This window comes from Choloepus didactylus, chromosome 2 (genome assembly GCF_015220235.1).
Source record: "Choloepus didactylus isolate mChoDid1 chromosome 2, mChoDid1.pri, whole genome shotgun sequence".
NCBI lineage: Eukaryota > Metazoa > Chordata > Mammalia > Pilosa > Megalonychidae > Choloepus > Choloepus didactylus.
In genome coordinates, this window is record NC_051308.1 from 128,974,849 (window position 1) to 128,991,274 (window position 16,426).

Consider the following 16,426-nt stretch of genomic DNA (forward strand, 5'->3'; position numbering starts at 1 on the left):
TGATATAGCCCACTAAGCAGAGATTCTGCATTCAATGTTGTAGCTCGAGGGGTTAGAAAGGGCATTAACAGTTTGTTTGGGTGGTTGGCTAAAACATGGATCAAAAGGTGGCCGACACTATCTGAGGTTGAAATGCCAGAACTGCCCTGGTACAATGTGGAGGAGGGGATTCAAAGGCTTGGAGAGATTGGAATGTTAGAGTGGATTTATCATGGAAGACCTGCTCACCCCTCCCCAGGAATGTCCAGAGGACACACTTTTCAGCAGGATTGTGGGGAATAAATGTGTGGAACTAATACCATCATATCTGAAGAGCTCTGTAGTTGCTCTTCTCTGTAGGTCAGTGATTCTGTGGGAACTGTTGTCACAGAAATGAGCACTGTAATGATATGAATATTTCTTCCTTGTTTTCTTATTGGTATGTTTGTATATGTACATAAAGCAAATATCTTTGTTTTCTTCCCTATCTTATCCCCTTATCATATGATGTAAGTTGTATCAGTTCATGTTGTTGTATTTAAGTTATAGGGTATCATGTTTAAGAGTGAATACTATGCAGGGACTTGAACCCTTTTCTGGAGAGATTTAGTGTGTTTCTGGTTGCATGCAGGACAGTTGAGTATTGTTAGGTGAAAATATGTTGTTGTTGTTTATTTAGAGATTTAAGTATGGTTTAAGGAGATGTGTATAGCTGCCAAAGTTGACAAGGGGTGGACTGTGATGGTTAAGTTCATGCATCAACTTGACCAGGTAATGGTGCCCAGTTGTTTGGTTGAGCAAGCACTGGCCTAATTGTTAATGTGAGGACATTTTGTGGACTTAAATCATCAGTAAGTTGATTTCATCTATGGCTGACTACATTTAAAATCAACTGAGTACCTCAGCAGGTGGACTCGCTGCCCTCCCCCCTGTGTGGGACCTGACTCCCAGGGGTGTAAATCTCCCTGGCAATGCAGGATATGACTTCTGGGGATGAGTCTGAACCCAGCATCATGGGATTGGGGGCAACTTCTTGACCAAGGTAGGGGATGCGAGATGGGGTGAAGTAAAGCTTCAGTGGCTGGGAGGTTCTGAACGGAGTAGAGAAGTCGCTCTGGTGGACATTCTTACACATTATATGGATAACCCTCTTTGGGTTTTGGTGTACTGGAGTGGCTAGAAGTAAATACCTGAAACTATCAAACTCCAACCCAGTGGCTTTGACTCTTGGAGATGAGTGTGTAACAATGTGGCTTACAAGGGGTGGCAGTGTGATTGTAGAGACCTGGTGGATCACACTCCCTTTGTCCAGTGTGTGGATGGAAGGATGGAGAAATGGGGACAAAAACTAGGTGAAGAATAGGGTGGGAGGGGGGGGATGATTTGGGTGTTCTTTTTACTTTTATTTTTTTTGTTCTTGTTCTGGTTCTTTCTGGTGTGAGGAAAATGTTCAGAAGTAGATTGGGGTGATGAGTGCATAACTGTGTGGTGGTGCTGTGAACAGTTGATTGTGCACCATGCATGGTTGTATGGTATGTGAATACATCTCAATAAAACTGAATTTAATTTAAAAAAAACAGCTGAGGAGATTGCCTTCAGCAATGAGAGACATCTCATCCAATCAGTTGAAGGCTTTAAAAGGAGAAGTGATGGTTTCAACAGTCAGAAGAGAGAATTTTCATCTCTACTTCAGCCAGCAAGCCTCTCCTGGGGAATTCATTGAAAACCTTTATTGAAAAGTTCCCAGCTGGCAGCCTGCCCTAGGAAATTTGGATTCATGCATCCCCGCAGTTGTGTGAGACAATTTTATAAAATCTCATAATATTTACAGCTATCTCCTGACAGTTCTGGTTCCCTAGAGAACCCTACTAATACACCCACAAACAACCTACACTGACTGAAGAAGAAATAGAAGATCTCAACAGACCAACTGTGAGTTAAGAGACTGAATCAGTCATCAGAAACCTCCCAACAATTTTGGCAACATGTTTGTCCATCCCCACAGAGGGACCCAATTGCCAGATCGGGGTGGGTTTCCCAGGAGGCTCCCCAGGGGAGGAAGACATGAAAATCAGAAAGGTGCCACCTCTACATCCTTGTGTGCACCCTAATGCTAATATTCTGCTTCTTAGAACCTCGGTGTTCCAGCTATTGGAGGGGGGTGCCATGTGCAGCTCTGAGGGGCCACTGGGCTGCACTGTGTGGATGAGTATCTACCAGGGTCTCTGCAAAAGCCCATCTGTGCCTGTGGCCAACTAGGAAACATAGTCTTTGTCCTTGTGTCAACTTTACAGACCGGGAGTCAGAGGCTCAGAAAAGTGGGCCCATGCCTGACATCACCTAGCAATTTGTCTGCAGATGCAGTACATGAGCCAATGGATTTGGCATAGTCAAGGGAGAGTCTCCTCTGACCCCACCCACCTAGACTCCGAGCCCCAGATACTTAAGACTCCTACTGAGAACCATCTGCCTGGGGTTTCCTGCAGCCCAGGCTTCGGTGTTCAGAACAGTGGGTCATTTGCAGTTTAATGAGATGTGGAGAGTGTTACAGGTACAGCAACCTGCATGTGCAAAGCCTTCGAGTTTAGACTGACCTGAGAGCATTCAGGAACGTTCTCATGTTTGTCCTTGAAATATGAGAGTATAAGAGGAGGAGTCCTGCCTCAAATGTCAGGCTGAGTGTGCTGGGAGCCATGGAGGGTTGTGAATGGAGGAGGGATGTGATCTGAGTTAGGATTTTGAAAGTATCCTGAGTGACCACACTGGTAGGGAGGGGTGAGGTGGAGCTGGAAGCAGGTAGACTCATGGAGAGGCTACAGGTATGATGGTGACCTGCCCAGAGTAGAAGCAAGAGAGATGGGAGAAGTGATGAGATTCCAGCTATTTTCAAGATGGAGCCCACAGTCTTTCCTGCTGTGTCAGATCTGGGGGTGGGGTGGATCGGTGGAAGTAAAACTGGAGAATAATGATGACAAATATGATTTCCTGTATATAACTTCTTTTGTGAAGTGTCTCTTCAAATCTTTTGCCATTCTATTGTGGGTTTTTTTGGTGTGTCTTAGTATTGAATTACAAGAAAAAATTATACACGTGAATTAAATATAGGATATATAATATATAAGAACTTATATACACAATAATTCTTTTAGGGATAATCATTTTAATCATCTCACTTACAACTGCTGGAAAACTAATCACTTCAAAACTTAAAGGCTTAAAACAACCATAGTTAATTTTCTCTTACAGTACTGGGTAATTCTTCTATTCCAGATGGTTTTGTCTAGGATAGTGCAAAGGATGCAGTCTCCTAAAAGTTCAACTAAGAGCTCTTGAACCTTTCTGGCCACAGAATTGTGTTACAAAACTGTGCATGACTTGGTTTTACCTTAGAAGGGACACTGGAAGAACTGAAGTTAAGTGTGTAATGGTTTTTGAACTGTCTACATAGCATGTATTATGTGTTTTTTATACTCCCCATTTTCTGGATGATGGGTGAAACCACTTTTCCAAGGTGACCCAATATTAGAATGCAGTGATAGGACTAAACCTTGAACACTTAAAAAGATTGAATGTCCAAAGGACTTGTTTTGAGCACAAGAAGATTTGTTATTATTTAGACATTTAGCTCTAATTTATTAATTTACAACTATTAATAAAAATTGTACTTAAACTTGCAAAAATATAAAGAGGATGTATTTAACAAATTAAATACCACAAATTATTTAAGTATTGCTTTCAAAGTAGTAAAAAAAAACCCTCTATTATCTGAGGATTGGTTACAGAAAGTATGTAAAAATTCTTCTAAATCTATGTGTATAATTTGTGCTCCTGTCTGTATGTATTTCATGATTCAATAGCAAATTTTAAAGCTCAAATAAACAAACAAAAACCCCACAAAACCTCCCAACAATGAAAATCCCAGAACCAGATATCTTTGCAGGCAGTGGTTTCTAAAGACTACATGCCAAGTACAAGCAACAAAAGAAAAAAATAGATAAATGGGACCTCACAAAAATTAAAATCTTTGTGTGTCAAAGGACTTTAGCACAAAAAATGAAAAGACAAGTATTTTGGTACCAGAGAAGTGGGGTGCTGGTGCTGCTGTGTTTGCAATTACTAAACATGTTGGAATGGCTTTTTAAATAGATAGGGGGAAGGTTCTGGAAGAATTGTGAGGCGCTTCATAGAAAAGGCCTAAACTGCTTTGAAGAGACTGGAAATATGGACTCTAAAAATAATTCTGATGAGGCCTTGAGCAGAAATGATGAATGTGTTGTTGCAAACTGGAAGGAAGGCGATCCTTGTTTTAAAGTGGCGGAGAATTTGGCAAAATTGAGTCCTGTTGTTGGATGGAAGGAAGAATTTGAAAGCGAAAACCTGGAATATTTAGCTGATGAAATCTCCAAGCAAAATATAGAAGAAGTAGCCTGGCTTTTACTTGCAGCTTATAGTAAAAATGCGAGAGGACAGAGATAAGCTGAGAAATGAACTCTTAGTTTCAAAGAAACAAGAAATTGATGGCCTGAAAAACTCTGGGCTTCCAGGGAGTGAAATCCCAGAAGCTACAGCCCAATGTGAGGATGTAACCAAACATGGAACCCAGCTGCCATTATAGCACAAGCCAAGGTTGGAGAAGGAGTTAAGCAGAAAAGATTTGTGGAAAGTCCTATTGTCTGATGGCTTTGATCCTGTGTGCTTCATGAGAAGCCAACAGAATTTTTGCGAGATCTTTATAGACAGAGATGCTGCCAGTCTGGACTGGAGGAGACAGACAAGGAACAAACTGAAGGAAAAATTTCTTCAAAGACAGAGCCATGGAGGTTGAGGTCTGGAGTCAAGAGATCTCAGGCTGGGAGAGCAGAGAGGCCCACATGCATGGAAAGGGTGAGTTTGCCCTGGAGGTTGAGGGTGGGCATTCCACCTCTATGTTCAGGAAATGTGTTGCCACCTCAGGCCTCAAAGAGGGTGGAGCACCTTCCCAGGGGACTGGAGAGAGCCTGGCTGCCACCCCGCTGTTCCAAAGGAGTTGAGCGTGTGCCACAGAGATGGAAGGGAATCCGGGTGCTGCCCCGATGTTTGAGGAGGGTGGGGCTGAGAAGGTGGTCTCCCCAGTGTGTGGATATGTTGGAACATTCACCCCAGCATTTGGAGAGGAAAGGGCTGCCGCAAAGGCCCTTAGGAAGGGTTAGATTCCCGCTCTCTCAAGCTCCAAGGATGCAACATTGTTCTGTTAATGACTCTCAGACTTTGAAATCTGATGGAGTTTGTCCTGTGGGTTTTAGGAACTGTTGATCCTGTTAACCTTGTTTTCCTTACTGTTTCTCCTTATGGCAATGACAATGTTTATCCTATGAATGTCCCTCCTTGTATATTGGAAGCATATAACTTGTTCTAAGTTCACAGTTCCACAGCTAAAGGAGAATTATTCCTTAGGACTGACCATGCTTGTAATTGATTTTGATGGAATCTTGTACTTAACTATCATTACTGAAATGATTTAAGTTTCTGTAATACTGTTGTGGGATGAATGTATTTTGTATATGGAAAGATCATGTCATTTTGGGGTCCAGGGGGTGGTTTGAATATATTATGTCCCCCAAAACATCATTTTCTTTGATGTAATCTTGTGTGGGCAGATGTATCAGTGTTGATTAGATTGTAATTCTTTGAGTGTTTCTGTGGAGATGTGCCCCACCCAAATGTGGGTGATGATTCTGACTGGATAATTTCCATGGAGGTGTTGACCCACCCATTCAGGGTGGGTCTAAATTAAATCACTGGAGCCATATAAATGAGCTGACAAACAGAAGGAACTCAGTGCAACTAAGAGTGACATTTTGAAGAGGAGCTACAGCCAAGAGGGACACTTTGAAGAATGCACAGAAGCTGAGAGGGTAGCTGCAGATGAGAGACAGTTTGAAGACAGCTGTTGAAAGCAGACTCTTGCTCTGGAGAAGCTAAGAGAGGATAAACACCCCAAGAGCAACTAAAAGTGACATTTTTGAGGAACTACAGCCTAGAGAGGAATGTCCTGGGAGAAAACCATTTTGAAACCAGAACTTGGAGCAGATGCAGCCACGTGCCTTCCCAGCTAACAGAGGTTTTCCGGACACCATTGGCCATCCTCCAGTGAAGGCACCCGATTGCTGATGTGTTACCTTGGACACTTTATGGCCTTAAGACTGTAACTGTGTAACCAAATAAACCCTGTTTATAAAAGCCGATCCATTTCTGGTGTTTTGCATTCCGGCAGTATTAGCAAACTAGAGCAACAAGCTACTCAATGGGAGAAAAATCTTTGGAAACCACATATCTGATAAGGGGATAAAATCTGGAATATATAAAGACATCCTACAACTCAACAATAAGAAGAAAAAACAACCAAATTAATAACTGGGCAAAAGACTTGAATAGACATTTCTCCAAAGAGGAAATACAAATGGCTAAAAAGCACATTAAAAGATGCTCAATGTCATTAACTGTTATGGGAATGCAAATCAAAACCACAATGAGATAGCATTTCACATCCACTAGAAGGGCTTCTTTTTAAAAAAGAAAATTACAAGTGTTGGAGAGGTTGTGGAGAAATAGGAGAACCCATTCACTGAGGGTGGGAATGTAAAATGGTGCATTCCCTGTTGAAGACAGTCTGGCAGTTCCTCAGAAAGCTACATATAGAACTACTGTGTGACCTGGCAATCCCAGTTCTAGGTGTATACCCAAAAGAATTAAAAGCAGGGACACGAAAATATATTTTCACACTAATATTCACAGCAGCATTATTCACATTGCCAAAAGATGGAAGCGACCCAAGTGCCCATCAACCGATGAATGGATAAACAAAATGTGGTCTATACACACAATGGGCTATTATTCAGCATTAAAGAAGAATGACGTTCTGAATCATGCATCAACATGGGTGAACCTTGAAGACATCATGTTGAGTAAAAAAAAACCAGACAGAAAAGGACAAATATTTTATTATCTCACTGATATGAAATAAATGGAATAAGCAAACTCAGAGCATCAGAATCTAGAATATGAGATTACCAGGGGCTGGGCTGGGGGTAGGGTATGGGGAGTTAATGCTTAAAGTGCACAGAATTTCTACTTGGGTTGATTGTAAAGTTTTGGTAATAGACAGTAGTGATGGTAGCACAACATTGTGAATGTAATTAACAACACTGAATTATATATGTGAATGTGGTTAAAAGAGGAAATTTTAGGTCGTATACACATTATAAGAACAAAAATTTAAAAAAATACACATAGTACTATACAACAGAAAGAACCCTATTGTAAACAATGTAATATAATTAATAGTACAATTATAAAAATGTTCTTTCATTAATGACAAATGTACCCCACTAATGGAAGGTGTTAATAGGGTGGTATATAGGAACTCTGTATTTTATATAGTCCCGTAAACCTACAACTTCTCTAACAAAATAATTATTAATGAAAACATGATCTAAAAGAAAGCATAAAAGAGGAAATAGGGAACCAAGAACAGATGGAACAATTATCAAATAAATAGCAAAGTGGTAGTTGAAACCCAACCATATCAATAATTACACTAAATGTTAATTAAAAGGCAGAGATTGCCAGATTAGATAAAAATGCAAGACTAGTAGCAGGAAGAAAATCAACAAGGATATAGAAAAACTGAGTAACACCATCAATCAACTGTACCTAATTGTCACTTTTAGAACACTCTACCCAACTTGGGTAGAATGCATGTTCTTTTCAGTTGCTCATAGAATATTTATCAAGATAGAGTGTATTCTGGACCATAAAACAAGTCCCAATACATTTAAAAGGATTTAGATGATCCAAACTGTTCTCTGGCCACAAAATAATTAGAGTAACAGAAAATTGGGACAATTCCCAAATATTTGGAAACTAAATAATCACGTCTATTCAACAGTTCCAACCAGTGTAATAAGGCAAGAAAAAGAAAAGATATTCTGATTGGAAAAGGAGAAATAAGACTATCTTTATTTGCAGATGACATGATTGTCCATACAGAAAACTTATGTAAGTTCACTTTACAAAAATTAATTGTATTTCTCTATTCAAGTTATGAACAATCAGAAATTGAAAAATTGAAATTTAAAAACAAAACAATTTTCAATCAGCAAAAATACTTAAGGATAAATTGCAAAAAAGATGTGTAACATGCAAACACTGAAAACTACAAAACATTGCTGAGAGAAATTAAAGAAGGCCTAATAAATTGGAGAGATATAATGTGTTCATGGAATATAAGACTGTGTATTGAGAAGGCAATTGTCTCTCAAATTGATCAATCAGTTCAACATAATCCAAATCAAATTCCCAGAAGATTTTTTTGAAGAAATTGAAAAGCTATTCTAAATTGTATATGAAAATGCAAAAGACCTAGACTAGCCAAAACAACTTTGAAAAAGAAGAACAAAGTTGGTGAGCTAACACTTTTGATTTCAAGACTTACTATAAAGCCACAGCAATACAAATAAATCAATGAAGCAGAAATAGAAAGTCCAGAAATAAACCCATGCATATATGGTCAACTGATTTTCAAGAAAGGTGTCAAGGCAATTCATTGGGGAAAGGACAACATTTTCAACAAATGGTACTGAAACAAATGGATAGTCATATGCAATAAAATGAACCTCAGCCCTTACCTGACATCATATATAAAAATTAACTCAAAACATTTCATAGACCTAAATATAAGGCTAAAATTATAAAATTTATAGAAGAAAGCACAGGAAAAAGTCCTGGGGCTTTCAGTGGGACAAAGATGGAAAAGCCCAAACTATACAGGCAAAAATAAATAAACTGGATTTTGTCAAAATTAGAAACTTTTGGTCTTCAAAAGGTGATGTCCAAAAAGTGAAAAAATAAATCACAGACTGGGAGAAAATATTTGCAATACATGTATCTGACAATCAACTTGTAACTAAAATATGTAAAGTACTCTAACAACTCAATAAGAAGACATGTAACCCAATTAAAATATGAACAAAAGATTGGAACAGTAATTCACCAAAGAAAACATGTAAATATCAAATAAGCACATGAAAAAATGCTCTACCTCATTGGTCATTAGAGACATGCAAATTAAATGAGATACGACTACACACCCATTAGAGTGGCTAAAATTAAAGCGGCTGACCATTACAAATATTCGTGAGGATCTATGTAGAGGAACTGGAACTCTCATTCATTGCTGATGGGAATGAAAAATGATACAATTACAAAACAGTTTGACAGTTTCTTTAGTTAAATATACATCTACTATAGGATCCAGCCATTTCTCAGCAAGGGTATTTCCTCAAGAGATATGAAAACATATTTCTACATGAAGACTTGAACATGAATGTTCATGGCTACTTTATTTGTAATAGCCCCAAACTGGAAACAATCCAGGTATCCATCAACAAGTGAATGCATAAAAAAATTGTGATATATCCATACAGCAAAATCCTCAGCAATAGCAGTGAATGAACTATTGATACACACAACAACATGGATGAATCTCAAAATACTTGTGCTGACAAGAAGCCATACTTTAAAAAAGATTACATACTTACTGTATGATAAAGAGAGTACAAATGTACTGTATGATTCCGTTTATATAAGTTTCTAGAAAAAACAAACTAAAAAGAACAGTAGTTAGGTAGTGGGGCTGGGTTCAAGGGTAGAGGGAAGGAGTACAAAGGGGCATGCAGAAACTTTAGAGAGCAATGGATAAGTTTGTTACCTTGATCGTGGTGATGGCTTCCACAGATGAATACATATGTCAAAATTTTTCAAATTCTGTACTTTAAATATGTGCATTTTATTGCATGCCAGTTATACGTCAATAAAGGTGTTCAAAAAAGGAATACATTTTAGATCACTGCCCACCATACACACAAACACATAACTGAAATAAAAATATCTTTACGATGTGCTGTGTAATCTGATATTTCCATTCTATTTAATTAAAAATATGCTCTGGTCACGATCCACTAAGTTGACTTAACAATTCACTAGTAGGTTGATATCTGTAGTTTGAAAAACACTGTTTTTAAATATAATTTAAAAAATGAATGACTTGAATGGAAAAAGCTCAGTTATATTGACAAGCCCTTGGGTGTTAGTTTATGTGTTTTACTACTAAATTTCATTTCCTCTTCTGTTAATGTGGTTGAGAAATTATAGAGCCTTAAAGTACAAGTCTTAATCTTTCAAGTTCTTGTGTTGGAGACAATCTGAGATTGCTTTCACCCTTTCCCCACCATCTTCCTACTGACCTGTTTGAGAGCTTGTTGATTTTATTATTTCAGGTGAAAATTGTTCTATATTGACTGTAGGAAGAACACAGTGGGGATTTTGGGGGACATTGAGGTGGCAGCCACCTGACCCCACTGTTACTAAGGTATCAAGGCCTTTGGATTTTATTATCATGCACAGCAGCTGCTCTTATCTGTCATTTCTCTCCTATGTGAAAACTAGCTGGCTCTGGCAGTGAACCCTCCTTTTGTGATAACTTACTACATTTCCTGAAGAATTTATTTTAGATGCTGTTTTTGCCTGGCATTGGATAAGACCACAGAAAGTGGTTCCTGTTTGCTAATGTTTGTATATTAACAGTTGTAAGTACTATAACTGTGTCTCTGTACTGCGGGACTCTTGGAGCAGCTCAGCAGAGAAAAAGGCATGAAGCTAGGGGAGGGAAGCAGAGAACAAAAAATGATGGTAGAAACCTCAGCTTGAGGTAATGTCAGTTCTCCTATGAATTCGTCTTCCTGTATGCATTGTCACAGGTTTGTGTCTGGCAGTCTCTCTTCTGTTACTCATCTCTCTGTGTCACAGGAAGTGGTGGAATTTGCAAGTTCAGTCCATTTTATGCCCACAAAGATTTTAACAAATGAATCCGGAACCAAAAGATGAAACTCAGGCAGAAGTTCAAATTGTGATTCTGGCCTTGGCTTCTTTCTGGACCGTGGCCAAAGACAAGAAACTGGAAGAGCTGCCATTATTTCCCAAGACCTCAGCCTTCCCGGTGGTTCCAGAAGAGCCAGTGAAGTTCTCAAACCAGGGGAGAAGATCCAGTGGAGGTTCAAACCAAGCCTTGTGGCAAACTCGGGGAACGTGAGATTATAAGTGAGAGCTTAAACTCCTAGGCCATTTACCTCAGTCACATTTGATCTATTTCCAAAACTCTTAGATTTAGGTTCTTCTCAAATAAGCAGTAGCCAGAGGTTGTAAGTTCAGAATTTGAGCAATATTGATACCTGCCTCCTAGGGTTGTGTTAAGACACATAAAGACAGGACTTACATAGTATAGCAAGTACTCAGCTAATGTTTGCTGTTACTATTTCAGGGTTGGTAGTTATGGAACTAATGCTGAGAAGGGGTACTGATTTCAATAAGATGCTTTGAACCTTCTAATATGAAAAGGAACGCAAACCAAACAGAAATGGATCATTCGTGCAGCAACTGAAATTGCATTAACCCATGCAGAGGACCTGCTTTGAGTTGCTGGCTAAGGTGCCAGGTGTTTATAAATATTGTCTCATCAAGTAACTCTTTGAAGTGGATATTATTAACCCCACATTTCAGTCTCATTTGAGAGCTATGGAAACAGGCTCAGTACAACTAAGTGACTTGCCCAAACGCAAACAGCCACTAAGTGGAAGAGCCAGGATTTCTGAACCCAGGCGTGTGACTCCACCCTGTGTTTTTCTGGGCTGAAATTCGGAAATGCTTGACTTAGAGAAAATTCCAGGACATAAAAAATTCAAATAGTTGGAGCTTTCTATTTTCAAGGAAAAGAAGAAAAGTTTAAAGCCACGCCTCTGTCTCTGGCACCTTAACTGGCACAAATGGCTGGGATGTGTGGAAACGAGGAGAGGGGAGCAGGAATCAAGTGACAGGAGGAGCCCTCACATTTTTCCAGTGACAGCTGCTGAGTCCACGGAGTGACCTTGCATTGCTGTAGCAGCATAAAGCCACGCGTAGAGCGCACTTCCCTCAGTAACTGCTGAGGCCTGGCAGCCCGAGAAAGGGGATGTGGACTGTTAGCTTACCCAGTGGTGGTATGTTCTGTCATGAGGAGCTATTTTCTAGAGGGCTCTTCAGGCATTCTTCCACTGAGTGCTTCATGAGGCTAGTGTTTGTGTGTGTGTATGTGTGGAGGGAGTTAGTGTGTATATGTTAGTGGGGGTGTGTGTATGTGCATGTGTGAGAGTGTGTGTGCATAAATATGGATATATATGTGTGTGCGGGTACTTGTGAATGCGAGTGCATGTGTCCGCATGTGTGAATGTGTGAGGGGGAGTGTGTGTGCTGTTGTGTGTGACTGTGAGTTTGTGTGGAGGGAGTATGTGTATATATGTCATTGGGAATGTGGAATGTGTGGGAGTGTGTATGTGTGTGGCTGTGTGTGAGTGGGAGTGTGTGTATGTGTGCGTATTAGAATGGGAACACAAGAGCCTGGGACTATGGAGCCAGCAGAACCAGGAAACTGTCCCTGGTAGATTCCATTGCCTTCCTCTAAGCAAACAGCTCTGTTGAGATGAGGGTAGGAATGGTGCCTAGACGTTTCCAAGGGGCCTGGATCTATCTCAAGACTCGCGGTGGTAAAGAAGTAGCCCGCAATGGGCCTCAGGTGGGGCTGTGAAGTGGGTGTTTTTCCTGGCTCTCTGGCTTTGCTGAGGCTCTGTGTTGCCCCATCCCGTGTTGGAAGTCGTCCATCCCAAGGCTGCTTACACCCAGAAAGCCCTCTGGGCACCTGTCCTGGGCTAGGGACTGCTGCGGAACAGAATTATGGGCTTTGAGGTCTTCTCGGGAACCCTGAGAAGGGAGAGACCCAGCCTGGCCCCACTGGCGCAGCAGAAGCTGAGGAGCCAAAACAGGCGACAAGGCCTCTGTCGTCCTCATGCCCTGTGTGTTTTGTGTGGGAGGTCCTGCTCTTCCACGGGCAGAACTGCTCTCTCAAGTTCACTCACCTGCTTGCTTAAATATAGGAGAGGAAACAGATGCTCGCTGGGCCGGAAGCCCCTGAGGAGGTGGCAGGGGGTTGAGGCTGATGAAGGCCTGGGGTGCACTCCTGCTAGCTGGATCTGCCTTGGGGCCTTTCAGCCATTGCCCCCCTACCCACGGAGGCGATCAGAACTTGGCTCCTCCACAAGCTCCTCCTCGTGGCTGACATGGACGGGGCTATTTTTAAGTGGCTCTTTGTGACTTCCTCTTGGCCTGCCTCCCCACTCCCTGCCTTAGACACCCTGAGAGCAGCTTCCTGCCTAGAACAACTCAAGCACGGGGTGCTGCGTGTGAGGGCTTGGGGTGGGGGTGGGGGAGCTGCCTCCTTGCGGATGGTGACACAGCTGAGGAGAGTGCCAAGGACACTGTCCTGACAGGCAGAGTCCAAACCCGACTTGACCTCATGAGAGTTCAGCAGCCAGACCCGTAACCCAGCAGGAATCGTGTGGGCAGAGCAACCAACCTGCAGATCCAGGGCTCTCTGGGACCATATATGGTGCAAACACCATGACATCCCTTTCTGGGTTGGGTTGCTAGCTCATCTCTGTGGTCTGAGGGGAACATCCCTCTGGGGTCCCTTGGTTTGCAGAGGTCTGGAGGAGTGTGTCTGGCTGCCTGTACCAGCATCCTCAAATTGTGTCATGGATGACCAACCGCCACGTTAGAGAAGGGGATATGAGGTGGTGCCACTGTGACCTCTGGTGGTGAGGGTATTTCCTCCTCAGCCAAGGGATGGGCATACCCCAGGAGACAAATCCCTGTGCAAAGCTTCCTTCGAGCTCTTCCTCTGCTACTTCTGGATGCTTTGAGTTCCCAGACCCACAGCAGCAGCATCTCACAGTCAGCTGCAGAGGCTGTGAGGAGTTTGACCATTGTGGGAACCTCCCCCCTCATCATCTGCAGGCAGGAGACTGGCAGGGTCCCCAGCTTCCATTGGGAAACACCCACCCACCCTTTGTTCTCCCCCAACCTGTCAGGTTGCTCACTGCCCAGCAGCCAGGGCATGGCACCACTGTTCGGCCTTTGAGTTCCTAGTCAGAACAAGCCCGGCTGAGGACAAGCCTCTCCAAGGCACAGGGAAACCCAGGTGCAATTCTTATCGGGGGGCATCCCGGTTCAGTGGCTCCTGTGAAATGAGGTAGGAGTGTCCCACAGGCTGGTAACCAGTCCATGAGAGACTCAGAAAATCCTTTCCAGGTTAGAGTCTGGGTGGAGAACTAGGCTTTTGCTCCAGAGAGTCTCTCCTTATCGGAAGAGTTGTCTTCCTAGGGCTGTCTTTCTGCTGAATTCAGGATTCTAGACTTTCAACCTCTGTTACTCAAAACAAAACAAAACCAGCACCCCCACCCCACCCAAAACTCTTGAAGTTGCTATAGGATTACATGAACTGCTCTAGGGCAGAGTGTCCAATGTTTGGGTGAGTTTACTAGCAGAGTAACCTGGGGCAAGTTACCTAACCTTCCTAAATGTCAATTTCTTTGCATGCAAAAAGCAGACATGATGAAAACTAAATGCTATATCCTTGGGCAGCATCAAAGATCCAGAGAGGGCCCCTGATAGAGCATTTCACACTGTGCCAGGCCCAGTGTAAGCCCCCAGTAGTGTTAGTTATGATTATCATTTTATAAGTGCTTGCAACAATCCCTAGCAAGTCTCCTGGTGCACAGCAGGCAATCAATATACATTATTTTTTTCTTTCTTTCTTCATCAACTTGACTTACCAGAGACAGCGTGGTATAATGTGTGTGAGTGCATGTGTGCACAAGTGTGTGTGTATGTGTGCATGCAAGTACAACACATACCTGTGGGTGAGAGGCAGTAGTGGTGCCGGATAAAACAAGTTCAGACCTTGTTTCTAACTCACTATGTCGACCCCATCTCTGGGCCTTTGTCATCATCTATAAAATGGGGAATTGAACACTTTGTTGCAGCTTTCACATAGAATGAAACCTTGTAAAATATTATTTATAAGAGGATACGCATATACCCTCTTCATTTGGCCAAGCCACAGCACAAGAGTTCATCTTTGGCAAGTAAAAGGCAGGAGGGCCTGCAAGGCTGGTAGCAGCCTTCGGACCTTCCCCCTGGGTCTGTCTGCTGGTTTGCTGTTTCTGTTGAGGCTTTTGCCCTTTGCCCTCCTCCCTACAGTTCTGGGACCTTTCTCCCACAGCCCCTCCCACCGCTTCCCAGAAACCCCAGCCCGGCTAGTCTAGCTGCTGCCCCTGCCTCCCTGCAGATGTTTCCAGTTGGTAAATTGCGTGGACTTCGTGTTGGTCATTTGTTCCATTTGTTCAGAAACAACAGCCAGCATTATTGGCAGGAAATGGAGAGGGTGCCAACTCCAGGATAGCACAAAAAGCCCTAGTCATGGGCACTGGGCAGGGGCGGGGTGGGGTCGAGGGAAGGAGGGTGACCTAGAGTTCTGTTGCCCCCAGCTGAAGACATGGTCACTAAAGCAGTGTCTCGCTTTCCTCTGGAAACATCCAGAACAGGCCAGTCGACTCATCTCCTTGGGAGGGGCAAGGACTTACTGAGATGCTATCTCGGAGGCCTGGGGGGCAGGAGGTGGTTTGGAAAGTCTGGCTCCAAGGCCTGACCCTGAGGCTAAACTCTCAACTGGGAACTAATTCTATTTCTTTGGTCTTTGGAAACCAGGACAGATTCCAGATCTCTTTCAGGAAAAATTTGAGGGTTAATGAAAGGTTAGATGATGTTTGGTATTTAGAGTGGAGAGCAAACACAAATAAATGTAATGCAACTTAAATTATGCACCTCATGTGTTTGCCATGCAGCTGTTTTGGCAGGAGTTTGCCATAATATCCCCCTTCTTGGTGTTTTTCAGCAACCCTCACACCATGCGCCTGAGGTGGCCGCTTTATAGTAGAGAATTTTGCCCAGTGATCTGTCAGTCCCTCCAGAATGAATGACACAAGAGAATGGAAACAGTGATTATTGCTCTGAATAATCTGGCTCTTGAGACGGGGCACTGGGAGAGCTCTGCCTTCAGCCTTTTGGCAACAATGGCAACCAAGGGGGCCGAATTTCTCTTGGGGGCTGGTGGCCTGGGAGGCTGACTATCCGGAGATTGAGCAGGTCAGATCTGAGGCGGCCTTTCCCCCATGCTCGCAAAGGAGTCAGGGATGGAGGGCTGTTGGCAAGCCCACCCAGCTGGCCCACTCCACTGTCTGGGCACCATCCCTTTGTCAGCAGACCACTGGGGAATAAGCAAGCAAGGTGCGGCAAAGGGAGAGGAAGACATGACTGTCTCCCCACAACCTCCTTTGGCCATTTCCCCGTGTAGGGAAATTTGGAAGTAGGGTGGCTTGGAACAGAGGAGGGCCCCTTCAGTGAGAGTCAGAATTAGCATTGAATAAACACAAGTGCAACCTTATGGGTTCTCAACAAGTCTGTATCTTGCAGTCTAGTTCGG